At 24.7% G+C, this 22,225-nt stretch overlaps 1 long non-coding RNA gene across 3 annotated transcripts in view; it reads right to left on the bottom strand.

Moving 5' to 3' along the window:
- LOC139427143 (uncharacterized) overlaps positions 1-22,225 on the bottom strand; it is a 199,362-nt gene that overhangs the window by 14,633 nt on the left and 162,504 nt on the right. For all 3 annotated transcript variants that reach the window (XR_015430479.1, XR_015430481.1, XR_015430480.1), the window contains exon 3: positions 3,926-4,033. This is a non-coding gene — a long non-coding RNA (uncharacterized LOC139427143). The remainder of the gene's footprint in view (positions 1-3,925; positions 4,034-22,225) is intronic.

Genomic DNA, 22,225 nt, shown 5'->3' with positions numbered 1-22,225 from the left:
GCCTTTTGCTGACAATACAACCGTACATGATATCTACATTGTATACTGAGAAAGTTTATTTTTTTAATTTTTTTCATAAATGAATTTTCTTAGCTGTATCTAAAGCATTCAAGTCCAATCAATTTTTTCGGTTCAGAACTGCTAAAAAACAATTTATTAACAAAAATGTGTTTTTTTTACAATGACAATGTTCTTTTTTTTTAATAACCAAAAAAATAGCTAACTTTAAGACTTAAAGTCTTTTATAACGAGTTTGTCTGATTTACAAATCGGAAATATCTTTTGCTTATTCACAACATTTTGATATAATACTTACAGTTAGAGTTTTTATAACTAATAGTTGAGTTTGATGATTATTGAGTAGTTGAGTAATTTATATTATAATAAGTAAAAGTTATTATAAGAACAATATATATATATATATATATATATATATATATATATATATATATATATATATATATATATATATATATATATATATATATATATATATATATATATATATATATATATATATATATATACGTATATATATATTGGCAAACATTTTGCCATAATTACCACACGAATTACATTCATCTCATAGTTATCTATGTAAAATACATTTTAATGCGCAAGTATCATTTTTAAATTATTGGCATGAAATAATTTATTAGGCTTAAAAATTCCAGGAATTGTAAGTAATTGTAAAATGTCAGCAATAAATATAATTAAAAAATTATATTAATAAATATCGAATCCTATTATTATTCAATTTTAAATACAACACATCTAATACAGATATCATTTCTAGATCAAGTTTGATGTTAATGGGTGAGTAAAATTTTCAAATACTTTAACCAGTTCTAACAACAAAATAGACGAAAAAAAGAATAAAGTGAAATGAAGTTTAATTAAAGATAAATATCAAGTATTAAAAGGGTATGAATAGTTGTTAAAAAATTAATTTGCTCATTAATTTTTAATAGAAAGCATACACTTGGATTCTCCTCTTTCAAGGGAGGTATAAAATCTTAAATAGATAAATAAATTCACTAAAATATTGATAAATGAAAACATTTAAAATATGAAAATCTTAAAAATGCATATATTTTATTGATATTAAGGAAATGATCTTAAGTAATCCACTTGAATGATTACTTGAATTTTAGAAAATATATTGATCTTAATAACAACTGCAAACAAATTTCACCATTTTCTATTAAAATGATATGACAGAAGTGAGTAAACGAATAAAAAAATAGCACTCTTTCTTTTTCTGATAAACATTTTAAATTTAGCTAAAACTAATATTTTTATTTTTTTTATTTGCATAGAAATTAATGTATAATATTTGCTTTTATTAAATTTGAATTTTTTCGTTAACTAAAATATAAAATAAAGTAGATTCTAAGAATTAATAGAAAATTATGTTTGTGTTAGCGTGCAAATTGTGAAAATAATATTAATAGAAATTTAAATTAATATATAAATTCGAATATTTAACATTTTCTTCATTTATTTTAATGTGAAATAATTTTCATTACTTAAAGTCAAAAAAATCATTCAATACTAACTATAAGGCTCTTCAATTTCTTGTTTATTTATATAATTTAAACTGCAATGAATTCACACGAAAGAGATTTAAACTCAAACAGGATCGATTTTTTATTTGAAAAAGCTTGCTTCTTAAACCATAAACAATCATTACCCGACATCTCAAGAGAATATAGAGCAACTTTCTGTCCCACTAATAGGTTAGAAAAGCAGATGAAACATTAATATTTGATGGAAATACTTTGCTATTTTAGCGCCAGTTTCATTTTAGCTTCTGTAACTTTAAATGATAATGCGTGCAAGAGAACGAAGCCTCAAAGCATTTTAAAAATTTATTCCGTGCTTTCTGGCTTATATCATATGATAATTCTAAGCTTATCCTAATTTGAACTTGGAAATAGTTTCGCTTTTTAAACTAAAATATTAATTCTGGCTTAGTTATTTTTTGAATAATGAGAAATGTATCGTTTGTTTATTATAGTTTAAAATGTTTGAAATAAAGCTTCAATACATAGGGTATGTTTCGTAGCATACTATGAAATTTGCTTAAAAAAATGTTAATAAAGACCAAAATATTAGTAATAAAAATACAAAACTATGAATATAGTGATAGAGTTTTAGATGATATAAAATATTATAGATTCACATTGAGCAGTAATGCTTAATTTTATTTATTAGTTTATTTTATGTTCTATTTTAAAAATAAATAATAATTTATAAGAAAATTGAGTGACAAGAGTGAAAATTAGTTATAATTGTAATTATACGTGACTATTGGAGTTAGCATAAGGAATGTTTAATCACTCAGCTGCAATTTTACATAGTTTTTTGTCAATTAATGTCTAACTGAACTGGTAAGCAGTTTATACAGTATTTTCTATCTTGTTTTAAACACAGATTCTATTATATATTTTTGTTGGGGTAATAGCCACCTGAAATGTCGTATCAAGAAGAGTTTTGAGATATTTAACACTTTTATTAATTTTTCATACTTTTCTTCCAAAGCTAAATCATCGATGAAATGACTTTACTTGATATTTTACTAAATAAAATAGGAATTATGATTAATTATATGTTTATTGTTACTATTTATTGTTTGTTGAATAGTAAAAATATATATATTGAACATACATTGTTGTTTAATAATTATACTTTGTTTTCTAGTAAAGATATTTTTAAATATGAGTGGTTAATTTTATATACGTATTTTTCATTGAACAATAACGATTAAAATATTAGATTTTTTTTAGATAACTAGAATTTTAATTTTTTGTTATTATTATGTTTTAATTTTCATAACAATAAATTATAATGACAATGAAAATATAAATAAGAACATATAATTTATATTTGGCACGTGTCAAATATGACTTTCGCCAGTTCAATTATCAAAATAATGTTAGATAAAGATCATCTTTTTTTATGGCATAATTACATTTTAACAATATTTTGTTTTAAATTAAGGAAAAAAATCCCCAGCTTTCATTTAGAAATTTAAAATAATAATAACAATAATTTTTAGCTCTAAAAATCTAACATTTTTAAAGCTAAAATTTACCTTCAACTCATAACACATTTGAGTAAATTTTTCTTAATTTTAGTTTATTTAGGCACAATAATCACAATTCTTTTTAGCTTCAAATATTTTTATATTAAATATGCTTAAACACTTAATAATCTTTATTATTTTTCACAATTCTTTCGATTGGGTTGCTTTTACTTTTATGAATATTGCACTCTTCCTCCTCCCCCGATAACTTAATAATTACTTGTTAGTTATGAAACATTAATATATGCTTTTGTTTAATAAAATATATTTAGATCGAATGAAACCAAGATATGATTGAAGCAATATTAACTTAATAATAAATGCTGGGAATCCACAAAACCAAAGATCAATAAAAATATTAGAAGAAACATTCAAAAAGGTTTACTTGTAAAGATGAAATTAACAGGCTTCACGTTTTTCAAAGTATATAATCTTTTTGTAAACAATTTAAATTAATATCTACTTATAGTGTAATAACTTTAAATGTTCATACAAATTTCTATTAACAGTATTTTTTAATTTTACGAAAAATATAGTTTTCACCTTATTTACAACAGACCTTTTAATTTAAAGACATTTTAACGGATATTAAAAAAGGTCAAAAAAACGCATAAATAGAGCATTTTTTTAACTGTTCTAATGTATTTGATTTTAAATTCGATATTATTTATTTTTTATCAAGAATTAATTGTTTTATGATAAAATTTAAATAAATAAGGCAGAAAATCATCAATTAAGAGCAAACATAATTTTAATTTTATTTCGACCAATTTAAATACATAAAAATGTTTCAAACATCTTAATACAATAAAAATTAACTTCAAAAGCTATACATACTAAGTAAAAGTAATAGTGTAAATGTATTCTTCAGAGCTTTTAGTTGTTTAATTTTTAAGGATCTTTTCTTGAACTTAGAGAAATCATTCTTCTTGAACTTTCCATAACCTAAAATAATAAATAAAAAATGTATTAAGACGAATGTTACTTTCAAAGGCAAACAAACTTTGAAATGACCATCTGAAATTAACACAAGTATTTATTTATCTTTAAGAAATTGATTTCATTAACATGAATAAATTTAAAAGCTAATTAAAGGAAACGATTATAATAATTATGAAAGATTCGATAAATATCATCATCCATCATCTTATTTGAATTATTAGCTTTAAAGTGTCATTGCTTTCTTTTTTCATTATTAAAAAATATCAGTAAGGAATTTATTTATTTAATTTGCATCAAACGAACTGCTAATTTTAAGCTATTAAAAAATAAATACTATATATGATTGGGGAGAAGTTCTAATATTACTTTTAAGTTTTTTTAAGATAAAAGGATAAAATATTATCTAGAGAAGACTTTTTATTGCCAAATAATATTTTAATAATATACGATCTGCTATATAAAGACTAAAATATCTGAATTTGCAACATTCATTTTATATTCCTGATCGTAATCCCGAATTTCTGATCTGCACAAAGAAAAATAAAGTATTTATTCGAAAACTCACTATATGATCCGAAATTTAACCAATATGTTCAAATTTGCTTCTGGGTTAAAAACTCCTGATGCCGTTTTTTTATAGTCAACATTACTGAATCTCAAATGCCAGTCAATGGTCTATCAGAGTTTAGCAAAGAGTTTTAAGTTATCTTCAAAGTTGGTCATTATTAAAAGCTCTAAATTTTTATTAATAATTTTAAGAAACTCGAACTAAACCAGATTTTTTAAATTTAGTGAAAAGTCAGGTGGTCTTTTTGGCATTGGCGAAATGTTGACATTTTATTAGGTCATACCATTTACAGAATTTTTAATGCAGCACTTTTATTACTGTATGTAGTAGCTGAGCTACAGAATTTTTTTTAATTGCAAATTATTCCAAACATTGGATTCAAAGATTAAAGTTTATGTTTTTATCTTACAATAAAATACTGAAAAAATCTTTTAATGCAGGTTTCCATTGACATTTCGTTTGTTTCTAATTATATGACTTCCTGAAAATAGGAAGCTTTTTTAGACCTCATAATTCTCCTTCTTCTTTCATCATATTGTGGAAATATGCCTTTGTTTTTGTAGTCTTAATGCTTTGCCAATACTAGTTAGGCCCCATAGAATGTTACGAATGTAACTACTGAAATTTATCCGAGAATCTCGTAAAGACTAATCAACGAACTCACTAATGAATTACATAATTGACATTAATGAAATAAAAAATAATAATTATTTTCTTTCACTATTCTATATTAGGCAGAGCAATGTAACCATTTTTGCAGTTCATTAAAGCATATCTTGCAACACATAAATGCTTTTTTCTGTGAGTACTTATTGGTGTTTTACTTATCATTTTCTTTAATTTTTCAGGTGAGGAAAAAAGAAATTTTAAAAAAGTATCAAAGCCTTTTGGGAAAAATCATAAAGTATGTCGCGTTTTCCACTAGAATCTTCCTGGCAACTCCTGAGAAATTCTCAAATGGTTCACTGTCAGCTTTTAAAGGAAAAGTCACTAGCTTCTTAAGCTGTTGATCCAAAGAAGTTAAACTGATCATTCCAATAAAGATCACATTGTAGCATTATACAACCTCAATTGCTTCTCAAAAACTTTTAAGAAGGTCGTAAACAAACTGGAATATATATATATATATATATATATATATATATATATATATATATATATATATATATATATATATATATATATATATATATATATATATATATATATATATATATATATATATATATATATATATATATATATATATATATATATATATATATATATATATACATATATTTCATTTATATTAGTGATAAAAAACAGGTCCTGTATAAATTATTCCTTCAGTATTTATATAGATTTAAAAAAGAAAAAAAATCATAATTGAGATCCAAAATCACTTTTTAATCCTGAATGAATTTAGTGTTTTATTTTTTTCAAATATTTATTATTTTTATAAAAAATAATTTCAACATCTCTTTAACTTTTAAGAAATTGTGCATGGTAATAGAATATAAAACACAGAAGAAAATTTTACGTATTAATGAATTAGAAAAAGGTGGTGCAATTGATCGTTTAACTGGCATAGAGCTACCACAGTTTTCCTGAGATATTTTTGATTGAAATCATTATTAAGCTTTATACATTGAAAAATAATCATATGCTTATGTCTGGAAACTATATAAGAATGTTTTACGTAGATTTTGTTTTTTCCATTAAATAATGATATTTAAAACCAGTAAACAAAATTTTTTCCCGTTTTTCAGTATGTTTTTAAGACAAACATTTCAAATGTTTACCAGCATAAAATGTGGCTCTGGAATCTGGTTGTAACTACTGTTTCAAGTCTTATATATTCTTTGAAAGCATAGATCTATTAAAAAGTATTAATTTAGTTAAAAAATTCATATGTATCAGAAATATAAAGCCAATAAGGACAAAAATAAAAGTAAAAATTGTTTTTCTTTGACAATTTTTTGAAAGGGACATAACAAAACATCTTGATTTGAAACGTTTGTTTTAAAGGTTGAAACTGAAAAAGGAAGAGTTTCAAAAATATTTACTAAATTAAGCGTTTTAGATGTTTTTTCTTGATAGAGAGCAATTTAACATCCAACTTTTGGCTTTTACGTGTTTTTTGCTGGTTTTGCATAACATCTACATATTTTTTTTATTAATATCACCTTTTAATTGTACCACCTATATATAATGCAAAGATGAATCTATCTGTTTTAGAATACTGACTTTATAACATTTTATCTGAAATATTGCTTTTTATTAACGAAGTTTCGTAACACTGTAAACCAATTTGCTGTTTTCACAAACAATTTTAAAACATAATAATGATTCTTCTGGGACGTTTGACCATATATAAAATTATAGTTGCCTTTTAAGGTGCTTAATAACCTATTTTTTCAAGTTTTCTATGGTCATTTAAAAGTTTTAACTATTGACCCTGATACCAGAAATAATTATAAATAAATTTATGACCTGATTCTGAATAATGCATTCCATATTATTTCCTGTGTATATTTAATGCATACTTCTAAGACTATACCTAATTTATCTCTTCATTTTCAGAAAATATTAAAAGATTAGTTTTCTCAAGTTCACAAAATCCAGCAAAGTTAAGTTTTAAGTTTTTCTATATGTTAATCTTCTTTGAGTTTTTTTCTTCGATATGTGTATATTTGAAGAGACGTGTAAGCTTATTTTAAATATATAAATAAATATTTTTAGCAGCAAACTTTGTCATCAGTGCCACTTTTTTCAAAATGTTTACCATATAGTTTCCATAGTTTTTTTTTCATTTTTTGTAAATTTAAATAAAATATGAGCATAGATAAATTAAATATAGTTGTGTAACACAAAAATATCCAAAAAATTGAAACAAAAACGCAGTTATATATTTTTTATTTAAAGTAATAAATAACTGATATATTAGTTTTTCGGTACTATTTAAAAAATATTAGTTCTACAGGACAATAATATCGTAAATTTATCCCGTTGCGAACACATTCTTTTTTGTGCAAGACGAAGTAAAAAAAATATCGTGGATGAAAAATATCGGGTTTTAAAATCAGCAGTTTCATTCAACATATAAATAAAAGTTGTTGCAATTTTGACCAAATTTCTTACAGTTAATTTTGAATAAAACTCCTTCAATTTTCCACTAACTAACTTGTTCGTAAATGATGATATAAACTTACTTAATATTAAAGATATATTACGGATGCTAATGCAGACGTTATTCATTTTTTTATTTTATTTTTATAACACAAAGAATGTTTTCGAAACTTTCGATTTATGATAGGTATTTTTTATTTTTTTAAAAATATTGATTTATTTATAAAATTTTCTGAGCTATTTCAAATGCTCCCTTCGTGAATAAATTCAATGACTAGTGTATGCAAATTAAATATATACGAATAAGGAAAAATGCCGAAATTCAGTTCATTTCTCACAGTTTCGTTGATTTTTCCTTTACGCATTAATTATCTTAATTTAAAAATAATAACAAATTATCATTTATATAATTTGTTATTATTATATATATGCTACCTTTAATGAAAAAAAATTTATGTAAAAAAAAAATGTGCATATTCTTTTTATATATTTTTTTTACTAATTTCCTGTTTATACAGTTTCATAACATATAGAATGAGAAATTAGAAACCGAGACTCCTTTCAGAAACATGAAATATGAAGGACAAAAGCGAAATTTAAAATGTCATTCAAAAAAGACATTGCGTCATATAAAATAAAAAAATAAAATTTCTGAAAAAGCATTTTTTACGTCTTTAAAGTGATTGGTGAGGTACTTTTTGAAACATTTCACTTTTTTTATGTGTAAGGAAAAACTGTAGAGATTTCAAAGTCATTAGAAATATAGTGAGCATGTTTTCAAAATGCTTATAAATAATTTTTTTAAATAAAAATACAAAATAGAAATAGGATGTTATGCCTCTATTCGATTGTTTTCTTTCTCATAAAATAATAAAATTAGTTTAAAAACTATATACTATTTATTTACATATCTATGGAATGCATTTCTTAATTCAAAACAATTTCATAAACATATAAGATCTAAACTAGTTTTTAAATGAATTCGGATGCGCATTTTTCGGAAAAGATATAAAATATGCGTATCAACAAAGAATTTCTTTCCGTTTTTAATTACTTGCATATATTAATCCCAATGCTTCAGAAACAACTTGAAAGATAAAACAATTTCAATAACTGAAAAAATGAGACAATATTTACCAAAAATTATTAAAAGATCACGTTCTTATGTTGTTATTTCCTTCAATATTTAAAATTTTTTTGACCTAGGTGTAGCATGAAATAAAGAAATGCTTTAACATATTTTTTGTGATATTCGAAACTACCTAATTACCGGAATTTTGATTTAAAAACAAAACCTGTAAACTTTTATTTATATTTGACCGCTTCCAAACTTAATCCTCCATTAAGATTCGAAAAACAAAATAAACAATTTCAAACAAATCTATGATTATGTTATCTGTTATAAATGAAAATATTTGATTTTGAGAGGTGTGTGTGATGGTGAAAAACTTTAAAATATCACATTTTTTACGATTAAGTTCTTCTTACTGACATTCCTTTCGTAAACAGAGATTGAGTGTAGAACACTGTTATTTCAAAACGTTTTTTTAGCTATATAAGAAAAACTTTTATTACTACTATTTAACTATTATTACTACTTATTACTATTTAAAACTTTTAAACTTTTATTACAACACGATTTTATTTTAAACCTTTATTTCGTTTTTTTTTGTTCTATAATGAGTTCAAATATTTATCTTAAAGAATAGACAATACATTTGACATAATATTTTTTAAATAATTTGCAGCTTTTACCTCTGTTAAGCATTTGACTAAATTGGTCTAAAAATATAAATATTTTTATTATTATTTAAATTTTATTTCATTTAGCCTAAAAATAACAGCAAGATAATTTAGTGTGGTGTATATTTATTAGACATATATGTAAAGAACATTTATGCAAACTGTTAAGTAAATCAGACTAACAGATTCAAAGATAGCACTTACAGAAATATAGAAAATAAAGCGAAGACAAGCTTCGAGATAATAAGCTTAAAAAATTATATATGGGCAAATATGGGACTATGGGCAAATATTTTTTTTCTCCCTTTTTCACTTTCGTTGCTTCTGCTCTGATTGCAGTAGAAGCAAAATTATATGGCTTTTCTAAAGATGAAAATAAAGTTTATTGTTTTGTGTATCAGTTGAATGTATTGTATAAGTTATGTATTGTTTCATGTACAATCTGAAGTTGAAAGATTCCCTCATAAATAGCCTGGAAAATGTAATCGGCCTCCTCTCTACATGGTGAAATCTTAACTGAAAAACTAACCATTGAATTACTTACATTTTTATACAATGCATTACTTGATTTTCTATTTTTTTACTCTAAATTTCCGAGCAAAATTAACCAGTTATAGAAAAGCGCTTTCAAGAAAACATTTCTACTGTTTTAATGTATTACATTTAATTCTGGTCATGTCTTTATGTGATTTAATACAAACTTATTTCACGTTGGGTGCAAAATAATAAACCAATCGTCGGATTATTTTTACTTTTGCTAATATTTTCCTATATTTTCCCACATTTAGTTTCTGAAAATTGCTTCCCAGTAATAGAACTAAGCTTGGAAGAAAAACACTTTTACAGATTTTATCTTCTACTATCAAGCTTTGCTTTTACAAATCCTATTTTTGAAAAAGGAACTCATGATAAAATTGGCAGCTTTTACTACTTTTAACAAATCTAATCATATATTATGAAGCCATATTTTATCGGTCGTTTTACCAAAATTCATTAATGAAGCACTTTGGTAAAAATTATCGAGATTATGGCTATTTATTGCACTCATTGATCAAGAAGCGCTATAAATTTTACAATATTTTGGTAGTTTTAACCATATTTTTTTTCTCTAGGCAGAATTCTTTACTTACGTTTGAATAAAACGTATAATAAAAATAATAAAAATATATACTCAAAAAAATTTTTAAATCTTGATGTTGTTTTGAAAGACAAATACATTTCATTTTCCTTTTTTATTGTAATCAAATTAAACAGGACACTTTTCTGCAAATATTCTACAAATAAAATTCTACAAATGCCTATTCTAAAATAACAAAAATTGCAAAATTTATGCTGAAAGAGGCATACTTATGATCGATATTTGGCAAAAAAATTATGGTTATGTACGTTTTATAATAGAATGTAAATGTAATATATATATATATATATATATATATATATATATATATATATATATATATATATATATATATATATATATATATATATATATATATATATATATATATATATATATATATATATATATATATATATTAAACGAAAAATTAATTCTGATCATGTCTTTTAAAGCTATGCTCGCAAATGATGAAAGTTTACATAATGAAATATCAACAGATAAATTACTAATTCTAAATACTTTATTTTTGTTGAATGAGCATAAATTTTGATTTTTTCGTGCTAAGTTCTCTATAGTGAAGAAAAAAAACTTCCCCTCTATAGACTTATTCATGCAAGAAAAACATGTTTACAGATTACAGTTTCTTTCTTTATATTTTCTATCTAATCTTTCCGATTTCGTATAGATATAAATTGAGATGAAGTATGACCTGATTTTCTTTTTAAAAAATGAGAGTTTTGATTATTTTTGGCAAAAGAAACTTTGTGGGAGAAAATTCATAGTTTTTTAGTTGCAGTTGCAAGAAAAATTAATTTTGTTTACGAAAATTAAAGCTATTTTTATATGCGATGGAAGTTGACTATATGAATTAACAATCTATACATTCCTTGTTCTAAATAATTTTTGTTTTTGCTGAATGACCATGGATATCATTTTCTATATTTCTTCATGACTAGTTCCTCATATCCCCATAGGGAAGTAAGAACACTTCCCCTCGGTACAATTTTGTTTTCAGGAAAATGACTTTCTCTCTGTAGAACAGTACTTGCAAGATAAACACTATCACAGATCATATTTTCTATTTTTAATTCCTTATGACGGTTGTTTTTACTCTGATTTTGCACTGATACGAAATCAGTTTATTCACGACATGATTTCCTTCAGTTAAGTAGATTATTTACATACAAACCATGATTCTGTAAAGGATTTTCTTTGAGGAAAAATTCACAGTTGGTTTCTTTACAATTGACAGAAAAATTATTTCTGCTTACAAAAATTGAAAATATTTTTGCATACGATATAAGTTGACTTAATGAATTAGCTATCTATAAATGACTTATTTGAAATATTTTTTGTTTTTATTGAAAGAGCATAAGTTTTATTATGTTTTTTTTGTTTCCTCATGCTTAGTTTTACATAGGAAAGAAAAAACTTTGCTTTCCAGGAGAACTATATGCGCAAGAAAATAATTTTCTTTGACAGAACTTTGCTTTCAATTTAAACACTTTTACAGATCATATTTCCAATTTTCTTATGAATGTATTCAATATCATATGTATTCAATTTTAGATAAATCCTGGCCTGATTTCCTTCAACTAAACCGAACATTTGCATAAAATTTTTGTTTTGTAAACGGGGGTAGTTCTCACTTTATATTTTTTTCTTTATAGTTGCAATAAAAATTAAGTTTGTCTACGAAAATTAAAGCTATTTTTATTTACGATGGAAACTGACTTAATAAATTAACAATCTACAAATTATTTAATCTAAATATTGTGTTCAATTTTATATTCTTTGTTTCCTTATGCTCAGTTTCCCTTAAGAAAGAAAAAGCCCTTCCCCTCAGTAGGACTATGCTTGCAAGAAAATCTTCCCCCTGTAGAACCATGCTTGCAAAATAAACACTTATACAGATTTCCTGTTTGCAATTTTTTATGAATGTTTTCTTTAAATGTGATTTCGCAATAATACAATTTCAGGTAAATTAGTACCTGATTTCCTTCAGATAAATTGAGCATTTACTTAAAATTCTTGCTTTTGTAAGAGAAACTTCAAAATAGGGGAAAATTGATAGTTTTCCCCTCTCTGTTATTGCAATAAAATTTAATTTTGTTTGCTTAAATTAAAGCTATTTTTATTTACGATAGAAGTTGACTTAATGAATTTGCAATCGATAAATTACTTATTCTAAATATTTTGCTTTTGATAAATGAGTATCAATTTTGTATTCTATGTTTCCTTATGCTCAGTTCCCTTTAGGAAAGAAAAAGCACTTCCCCTCAGTAGAACTATGTACGCAAGAAAATCACTTTCCCTCGGTAGAACTATGCTTGCAAGATAAACACTTATACAGATTTCCTGTTTACAATTTTTTATGAATGTATTTTTTTCAATCTGATTCTGCAATGATACAATTTCAGATAAATCACGACCTGATTTGCTTCATATAAACCAAGCATTTACTTAAAATGTTTGCTTTTGTAAAGGAAACTTTATACTTGAAAATTGATAGTTTCAATTTCCTATTATTGCAATAAATTTAACATTGTTTACGGAAGTTAAAGCTACTTTTATTCACGATGGAAGTTGGCTTCATGAAATAACAATTTATGAGTTACTTATTCTGAATATTTTGTTTTTGTTAAATGTGCATGAATTTTATTTTCAGCATTTTTCTATATTTTCTATAGCCTCCCCTTAGTTCCATGTTCGCAAGACAATCACTTTACCTTGGTAGAACTATGCTTGTAAGGTAAACGCTTTTACAGATTTCATTTTCAGTTTTCAAATTCCTTTCATGAAAGTTGTTTCTCATCTGATTTTTTGCTGATACAAATTCAGGTAAATCATTGGAACTGATTTACTTCAGAAAAGTATTCAGTAGAGTATTTACTTAAACCTTCATCATCAAAATACCATGCGTGATGTAAAAAGAAAAAAAAACACTTAAATTTTTTGAAAATTTTTTTTTAATCAATATTATTTTACCTTAATGAGAAATAGCTTAAAACTGAATTTTATAAATACTAAAATACTTTATCTATGTAAAAATTACCGTTTTTTAAAAATATATATATATATTATTTATTAAAAATAAAAATTAATCAAAGAACATTTACTATAATTTGGAATGAAAAGTTGTTCATTTTCTATACAATAAAACACTACTTTTTTTAAAGGATATACATAATATTTCTTTACTAACTCCACGATTCTCATAAAGTTCTTATGATCATTTTTTATTTTTAAATTTTATTCTATTTCTAAGTTTTTTCTTTAAAAAAAAATTCTTCCAAAATAAAGTAAACATTCTAAACGTTTTAGCTCATTAATGTTTATTTATTGATAGAAAAATTAGAAAATTTAGTTTTAAAATAATTAAATTTCACGCAAATTGTGTAAGTGAACTACATAGGTAATTTTTGAAAAAACTCTTTTAGAGAAACGACCTGTACTACTTTATTAGAAAGCACACGAAATTCATAAATTTTAATTCCTGTGAATAGTTAAAGTTGACTCAGAATATAATTACTAAATACTAACTAAGTTTAATACTAAGCAAAACGAAATAAAATTATAATGATCCAGTATATATAATAATCTAGGTTGCAAACATCAAAGGCAAAAAATGATAGTTTTCAGGAATGTCCTGTATTAAATTTAATTCAAGAGTTATTTCAAATTACTTAGATTATAGTATCAGTATAAATAATCATAAAAGGATAAAAGAAAATTAAAAAGCTAAGTATTCTTTTCTTTTATGCAAAAGTATCCTCAAACTGCGACATGTAGCGCCTCCTGTGATAAACTTTTATGTCATAAAAGTGAATGACCTTTAAAATTTTTAACAAGCGCGGATATTTATAATATTGTTAAATGTACATTGAGAAAAAAGCATGGTCAAACCTCCCAGAATCTGGTAAAATTTACTGTTCTGGGCTCTATGAGAACACCAAAAATCTTGGTAATTTTCATCGAAGCGCCTTAGCATTGATTTTGATAAATCTAACAATAAAATATGTTTTTATAATATGCGATTAGTTTTGGCAAATGTGGTAAAATTTGGTAATTTTAACATGATACCTTAGAGCATGGCAAAAAAACCGTATATTCATTTCAATTTACTTTTCAGTTTTGCATTTTTTATGGAATGTGGGGTAATAGGAAATATAATTTTGAAAACCAGAATTTCTGATTAAGCGTTACTGTATGAAAAGAAAAATTATCAAATGAATGGTTTAAATACCATATATTTTCGATTTATGAATCAGAATTATGGTTTGCTTAACCAGAAATGCTGTTACCATTCAGTACAGTTTTTTTACCAGAATTCTTTTCTCTATGTATGATAAGATTTATATATGTAAGATTTTCTTGTCTTGCTTATGCAATTAATAATTTGTTTAAACATATATATTGCTATAAAATATTATGTTAGGAATAATAAGTAATTATTAGATAATAAGTAATTATAAGAATAATAAGTAATTATAAGAATAATAAGTAATTATAAGAATGTTGAAGAATGTTTTCAAACAAGCATATTTCATTTGGAATTTTTTTAAGTTAGTTTGAATAGTAATATAATTTAACAAATACAAGGAAAAATAAAGATTTAGAATCACTATAGATAGCGATTTTTATTCAAAATATTAAATTTTCAAAATAAAGATACTTTGGAATATTTTCAAACATCCTTACGTAATAATTTTTTCGAAAAATATTATACAAAATTAAATTAAATTATATTTAAGTAACTTAAGTTCGAAAAGTTAAAATGCACCTTATAATTGAAAAAAGTAAAAGTTCTTCCTTCTTTTAAATAAATTTATACACCAAAAAAGAAACTTTTTCCCTCTCTGTATAATGAGCAAAATAGAAATTTTTCAAGCCTGAATCATAAATGGAACCAGTGGCATGTACTTAAATATTTCCATTTGTATTAAAATTATTATAAATCAACTAATTTGTTCTGCAGTTACTTTAACCAAAATGGAGGTAATAAGTGGTGTGAAGGTACTGAATAGAAAATTCTCATAGTACAGTAGATTTTTTCAAATTTTCGGAAATAAGAAACATTTTAAAAGTGTTTTAAAATTTTTCAGCTCCTGAAATATCAATCAGAAAGCATGTCACTTTTTGCGTTTTATATTGAATGAATTGGTCATAATTTTTTAGGAAGAATCAAATTATAATCATTGAGTTGTAGTTTACTACTCTATTCAAATGAATAAGGAATAGCAATCACAAAGCAAAAGTTTTTTTTAAGTAGTGGGCTAATTTATTAAGGCCTTATTTCGTCTTCTTATTATTATTTTATTATTATTATTTTCATTACTATTATTATTATTATTATATTTTTTATTATTTTAATGCATAATTAAATTTTTTTTTATTATTTATAAACTATTTTTTTATAATTTTTACAGACATCAGCAATATACAGAAAAAAAAGTTTAAGCAAGCTTTGGCAAAACTTGAAATAGTCAATTGAAATAAAACAATTTTTTTTATAAAAACAAAAAAATGATGTCGATTGCTTATATTACAATAAAAATAATTGTGAATAATTGTATTCTTTCCGATAAGTTTTTTTTGCTGCAAATACCGTATTCAATGTTTGGAAAGTAAGTACCTTACTCATGAGCCCCTCAGGTTATCATATGTCACGCTCTAGCTAATTTAAGCCAGTGTAGTTAAAAAATATTATTTCTAGCTTTATAATGTAAGCCAATGTTACTTAAATTCAAAGCTCTGAGCTCAACTGTATTCTTAAGCATTATATTTCCATAACACAAACATACTTTTGTTTAACCTCTTTGAAAAATAAGCTATAAAACTAAGGAATCTGAAACAAAGCTTCAAAAATTAAACTCATCATTAAATTTAAAATTATTAATATTTTTATTCATTCTGTAAATAGCTAGGATTACTTTATTCCTTTTACGAAACCTAATGAAGATAAAAATCATTTGGCAGGATTTCCTTACATTTAAATAAGCTACTAATTAAAACATTTTTCATATCTTTCTGTTTGAATTAAACAACACCAAATTCAATAATACACTTGTTATTTGAAATGAAATCCCACAGAGATAAGCTTACACAGGATTATACTGCAAAGATTCTGCAATTTATTCATAAATCAACTAAAGTCTATTGCATCTAACAGAAAGCATTTTTTTGTCCGAAAAATCTATAATAAGTAGATTCCTTTCTAGCGATCAGGGGAAATACATTTTCTAGCTTAAAAGAGATTAACAAATTTCGAGTTTTGAATGGGCAGTCCAACAAGCTCATTTGGGAACTCCTGAGGCAAGAGAAAGAAAGCAAAAGTGATCAAATGGTAAAAGATTATAGCTGGGTCGCACTCGTGTGAAATGTAATTCAGTTTCTTGGTGCAAGCCCTCACCCCTATATCAGATATGTCAATACAGCTCTCGTCCAGTCTAAATTATCCTTCAAGCTACCAGGGATCGATACAAAGTAAGATAGGTCTCGAAAAAGCAAAAACCTTTCATCTGCAGGCATTACCTACGATAAATACTTCTCTAATTGCTCAAACTTTGATTATGTTAAGCCCTGACGTTGACTTTAATTAATGTTGGAATGAAGGAAGTTGAAACTACCCAGCCACTGGTTCTCCTAGATCTTTGGCTGGTACTTAACATAAGTGGCCACGCCCACTACTTTTCCTCTCTCTATTTTCAACATTATCTTGGGGGGGGGGGCTAGGACAAAGATGACTCCCCCACCCTGTACATGCATCTCCTTTTTCTTCTTACTTTCACTTTTCTCCTCTTTCTCTTCATCTTTCCATCCCTCTCTCACACTCTTTCTCTCGTTTTATTCCTCACTCCTTCTGTCCTTTCCTCATTTTCTGTTTCTACCGCACAACAACTGCTCTGAATAAGAATCGGATAATGATTTTTTTCCCATTTCGTTTTGTAATTACAGGCTTAAGTTATCTGCCAGCGGCATATGCTTCTCTTTGCAGAATATAAAGGGTTGATGGATTCGCAAATCATTGTTTCAAAATTTTAGTTTTAAATAAATTGAGAAGATAGTTATTGTTAAGAATAAATGCAGGCATAAAAAATAAATATGTTTTAGAATTATTAAGCAATGTAGTAGTTTAATCCATTATTAGTATGCGATACTTTCTATGGGCTCATGCGGAAATGAAAAAAAAAATAAACAAATGAGAATGACTAAGACTATAATGCTGAATATGAGCACTGTTAAAAAGTAATTGGTAAAAATAACAGATTTTTTCACTTAAAAATGTAATATCTAAACTTAGTGACAATCTTAAAATAATTATTCAAAATCATAATTTTGAAAAAAGTTTATATATTTATACGCAAAAAAAAAACTTTAACTTACACCTCAGGCATTTATTTAAAAGTGAAAATAATAATTTTATGAAATCCAGGAATATATAAGACAGATAAGACAAAAATGAAGGATTATTATTTCAAGAGATTAGGATTATAATTTCAAGAGAAACGATTATTATTTCAAGAGAGCACAATTAATGTTCGCCACATGTAATGTATACTTGAGTTAATAAAAAAATACCTGCCAAAATTTTTATGATAAATAGCGATTCCAAATCAGCTAAATTAGTGAATAACTAATGAAAAATTTTGATTAGACTAAACTTAAAAATCCAATCCGATATTTTAGTTAAAATTGTAAAGCTTCTATTTTTTTTGGCACTTTTTATGTTTTTTTTGTTGTTGCTTTAGGTAAGTGCCTTTAAAAATTTAAAATGAGAAAGCTCAAACAAAAAACCTAAAAGAGAATACGAAACATAATTTGAGAACTATCAAGGAAAGAAACTCAAGTGCAATTCTTCATTTAAACTTAAAGTTTCTATAAAAATAGATATTAAGTAAAAATAATTATATATGTGAGTATTTTTTGTCCATTTAAAACAAGTTATAAATAATAGGTTACGTATAAGGTCAATTTTTATTTAAATATGAGACTTATTTTTGAATTTGGAAATTGAAGATGAGTGTTTTTGGTTCATAGTTGAATTCAAGCAAAGTATTCATTCTTGTGATGATATAAGAAATGAACTTCAAATTAATTTCATGTATAAAAAAAAAACTTTGTATTGCAAGCAAGTATTATTCATAGTATTATTTACTCGTTGATTTTCAATTTTGATTCATATAAAATAAAAAGTAGTTATTGTTCCATCGAAATAAATAATTTCTCCAATTCGATTACATTTTTTTTAAACGTTTGTATAATTTTTTCAAAGTTTATCTAAACTTTTTATAGGGACTTTTCTAACAAATTAATTTTTCTAAAATGTTTTTGATAAATTTTAATGATCCTCTTCAAGTAAATGTTTCGTCATACTTTAAAAAAACTTTATTTAAAAAGCCAAAGAAAAAAAGATGAAATTATTGTGAACTTTTAAATCTTAGATTCTTAACAAGTAACTCAAAGTTTCCTTGCGTGTAAAAAGTTAGCTTATTTTAATATTTGGAGTACTTTCCTCCAGAGTAAAATAATACATAAATGAAGTAAAATAAAAATATAAAAAACAAACATTTGATGGATATTCTACAAAACAGATAATATTAATTTAAATTAAACTGAAAAGCCTTCATCATTTTAAGAAGTGTAAGTAAAAAACAAAGTACTAAACTAATATTGAAAACATTACATTAAACTTACCAAGAAGATTCATATCACAATCAAGGCAAGACTACTGCGGATATTTAAAAAAAAAACTCACTATAACCAAGATGCATAAATGAATTTTTACCTTTAGAAGAGGTGTGTTACCTCTAGTAAACGTTGAAGAAAAATGAAGTTCATCAAAATGCTCCAGATCTTTCACGTGGCTTTTATCGAAAAACCTCGTATGGGAGCTTTTTCCTCCATGCTCCGTTTCTCTATTGACATATATGGGGGAACACCGGTACAAAAAAAAAGCAACCAGGTCATATGACAGGTTATTAGGGGATAACCAGGTAAGGGTTAGGGTCGTCACACATCTTACCGGAAGTCATTCGTAAAGAGAATTTTTTACCTCGAATTTGAATTTTTTTTTCAATATTTTACTATTTAAGTGAAGACTTTTATATTCCGTGCTTGAAATTGTATTTAAATGTGTTTCAGTAAAAGAGAAATCTAAATTTAAATAGAAATTTCTCAAAAATAAATTTTTTATGCTACGCTCATTCTTAATATTTCTTATGCAGATTAAACTATTCATTTTCAACATTTTACTTAATCATAATTATTAAATTTAATGTCAATAATGAAAAAAAAGTATTTATAATTATTTAAGTTATAATACACAGATACATAACCTTATAATTTTTTATATTAAAGCTCTTTTTTTAAAGAGTACATAAATTTCGACTAGAATATTTAGTATTTTGAAACATAAATAATATTGTAAGATTTTTTTTCATTTTTTTAAAAATTATATGAAAGATTAATAGTTTTTACATATAATCATGGTTCTTCGTGATTTTCAAATTCTTCATTACTTACAGGCAGCAAAAGCATGTTGAATATACATAGAATTAGATAATTTTTCTATTATGAAATTATCAAAATTCATGTCCTTTAAACAATATTTCATATCGAAGTATTTGATGCCTTTTCATTGTTATACCCCCGGATGAGCATGTATTTTTGTGTCTTATAAACTATTGATTCTAAAAAGAATTCAGATCGAAATAAATTTTAATTTTTAAAAGAATAGTTTAATGGAACTTCAGGAAAAAGAACTTTATTTGTAATTGTGGATAGCCCTTTTATAGTTTAACTGTTAACTAATTCTAATAACAATCAACATTAAAGTAGCGAAATACCTAAATTAGTGCATGGCAATGATATTTATGCCAAAAAAAGAAAAATATTTCTATTTGAATTTTGAAAAAAATACTACTACTTTTTGTTGCAATCGGAACTATCGTGTTTTCTTTGATCCTTCCGTCAAGATAATATTCAATCCATTGCGTTTAAAAATTACTAGCAATTTCTTACAATTACTGCATACATACTATTTGCTGTTACTGATGTAAAAAAATAGTTGTTTCTAATATTGACTAAGATAATAAAGAAATAGGCATATAATTTTAAAAGAAGAAAAAATATATATATCGTGAAAAACCAAAAAGAAGCAGAAATATGACATTTCGAATTAAAATATAATGCAAACTAAATCAGTTTAAAGTTTTTCTTGATTATTTAGTTTCAATTAGCAATTTGAATAAATAAAAGAAGACAAACTAAGCCACAAATCAGCATTTTTATTGTAAACCTGATATCAAAATTTTATTTTTAGAGTGATTTTCAAGTTTAGTGTGATTTTACAAAATGTTTTAATTTAAATTCCAATTTAATTTTTAAAGACACATTATTCAGTATAAAATACCATTTTTTGGAGAAATATCATTATCAATTTATGAAAAAACTCTTTGAACACCCAATATCACCAATGAATATTATCTTTGAATAGCAAGCTAGAATGTTAAAATATTATTTCATCAATAATTATATAACGCTATGAGAAAAAAAGTATGAACAAAAGTACCAGAATATAGATAAAATTTACCGTATTTCTGACTCTATGGTAACAGCAAAAAGACAGTTTTGTATTTTTACTAAACCTGTGGTAATAAGAACTATAATTCTGAAAGTTAGAGTTTCTGGTAAACATTTATCATAGCGAACGGAAAAATTACCAAAGGAATGCTTTAAATACCATATATTTTAGTTTATTAACCAGAATTATGTTTTTCTTTCTACCAGAAATGTCATTACAAAATAGTACGGTAATTTACCAATTTTCTTTTTCTCCGTGTTGATGCAAATGTTGTTATGACAATAGATACTTATCAATAGTTACTCGAAATGTTCAAATATATTTTGCAAGTCAAAATTTATTAATCATGTAATGTTGAAAACATGACAAGAAAAATATTTCAAGTAAAGTTACATAGAATTAACGTGGAACTTTTTAAAGCATACAAATTTTTGTGCAAACTGTATGCCAAAATAAAGATAAAGAAATCTCTCAACTCGAAAGTAACAATGGATTGTGGGTGCTTACACAGAGAGGAAAAATCCAAAAGCTAAAAAAGTATTATTTATTCTTAAATATATTGCTCATGTTTATGAAAAATCTTTCTTACTAATAAAAAAAACATGTATATGTCTGTTGTTCATGCAATATAGCAGCATATATCTTTATCTGTAGAAAATTCAATTAAATATTAAATAAATTTAATATGAGAGCTTATAATTGCTGAATGGAATCCTGCTAAAGATTTTTAATATGATCAGACTACGAAATAATAATAAAAAGGAATTCCAAAATCAATTCTCACTATTTTCTATAGTTATGGTGTTTTTATCTCGCTACGTTTGTGCCAAATACAAGCATGGGCAGATATTATGTTTTGTATTCATGCATTTAATAATATGTATGAAGTTTTAATATTAAAGTTGAATTCGAAAACTTTGAACTTGCTGCAGCTCAGCAACAAACGATTCTAGCTAAAGACTTTGAAACTGATAAAAGCTGTAAACATAATAAATATTTAAAGAGTAAAACAATTTTTTTAAGAATTATAAATTCCCAACTTATGATATGCATTTCAGTTATTATAGC

This window comes from Parasteatoda tepidariorum, chromosome 11 (assembly GCF_982258835.1).
Source record: "Parasteatoda tepidariorum strain Cologne lab strain chromosome 11, Ptep-v5.0, whole genome shotgun sequence".
In the NCBI taxonomy this organism is placed as follows: Eukaryota; Metazoa; Arthropoda; class Arachnida; order Araneae; family Theridiidae; genus Parasteatoda; species Parasteatoda tepidariorum.
The sequence above is the reverse complement of the archived record's forward strand: the minus strand, read 5'-3'. Positions and strand labels throughout refer to the sequence as shown.